Raw genomic sequence first — 1,665 nt, 5'->3', positions numbered from 1 at the left:
AAAGGTCCAAGTCAAAAAATCACAACGTTGAGTAGATTATAAACGTACACGTTAATAAGCTACGACACACAAAAATTAATTTAGAGAATGCAATAATTAGTTCTATATAATCTTATAACAACTTTTTTTTTTTTTTTTTGGAAATTTATAATCTTATAACAATTTAGTTCTGAAGAATATGGTAAAAGTTTGTTAAAAGACAAAGTCTATAAGTTAAATTTTATAGAGTAGACTAATAATAATAATAATTTGAGCCGGTATAGTTAGCAATCTAATATGGCACTAACCACGTCTAGTCTGGTACAATATTTTTCATTAATCTGAACCATGTTATGCATATTATCTAAATGTCATTGTGTAAATCCTAGATAGTTTTGGTTTCCCAATTATCTATTATTCTAGTGATTCTTTTCCTAAAGTGTTGTACTTACTTGGAGGATAAGTTAATCATATTCTCTAGGTTTACTATAAATATAGGCACTGACAGAAGAAAATAAACACAATCCCTAAGCATTTTACAATTTCTCCTTTCTCTCTCTGTTGCCACACCCTTTATCTCCCTCAGGCAAAATAAACCACAACACGCTCTTACATTGTGCTATGAAATCTGAAGGGGAATTTCTATTACAAACGAGTTCACCAATATCACCACGTAATTCAGGTTCTTCTAAAACACGATCTTAATTGTCGATATTTTTCATCCTTGATTGCATAACCTTCACCATAATGGATGTACCTGACTTTTCGCTTTTGGAATTATATTTTTTGCATAAAATGTTTTTCCAGTCTATTTGAATTTTTTTATATATTTTGTGATTTGATATTGTGAAGAAAAAATTTAGGGTTTAAAAAAAAAAAAAACAAAAAACCCAGCGAGTAGCGACTTCGAGCTGCGTCGCCAAGCAACCTGAGTTGAGTCGAGCTATGGAGCTTTGCTGCTCCCTAGAACCCAAAATACGACACCATTTTGGTGTCGTCCTTGTACCTGTCCTGGCAACTGAAACTTCACTTTGAAATGATCAATTGGGGCATCATGGACGTTGTGTGATGTGTCGCATCCTCAAGTTACACATTGGCATCCCCTAACCAAAAGATTAGGCTACATCCCCCATGATTTCTTATGAAAAGCTTGTTAATTGGGTAAGTTCAATGGATTCTCCAACCTTTCTTCAAAGGATTGAAGGGGACATTTGTGGACTGATTCAACCTCATTGTGGACCATTTGGATACTTTATGATATTGGTTGATGCTTCTATACGTTGGTCACACGTGTGTCTCCTATCTACAAGAAACGTTGCATTCTCTAAACTCCTAACTTCAATTATTAAGCTAATGGCTCACCACCATGATTATCCAATCCAGTCAATTTTGATTGGATAATACTGGATAATTCACATCAAAAACCTTCGATGACTATTGCATGTCGATTGAGATTGAAGTTGAACATCACATACCCCATGCTCATACCAAGAACAGCCTAACATAAGCGTTCATTAAGCGCCTCCAATTGATCACTCGGACTTTAGTCATGTGTACCAAACTTCCAATTTTTGTCTAAGGCCATGCAATACTTCAGCAGTGCTAGTCCACTTGAGGCCCATCACCACCCAACCTTATTCTACTATTTAGTTGGTAACTGGATACAAACCTGACATCTCGTACCCA

Source organism: the organism of the source record quoted next, unplaced genomic scaffold (assembly GCF_019419815.1).
Source record: "Pyrus x bretschneideri cultivar Hongxiangsu unplaced genomic scaffold, Pyrus_bretschneideri_v1 Contig2, whole genome shotgun sequence".
Lineage (NCBI taxonomy): Eukaryota > Viridiplantae > Streptophyta > Magnoliopsida > Rosales > Rosaceae > Pyrus > Pyrus x bretschneideri.
Note: the sequence above shows the minus strand (reverse complement) of the source record.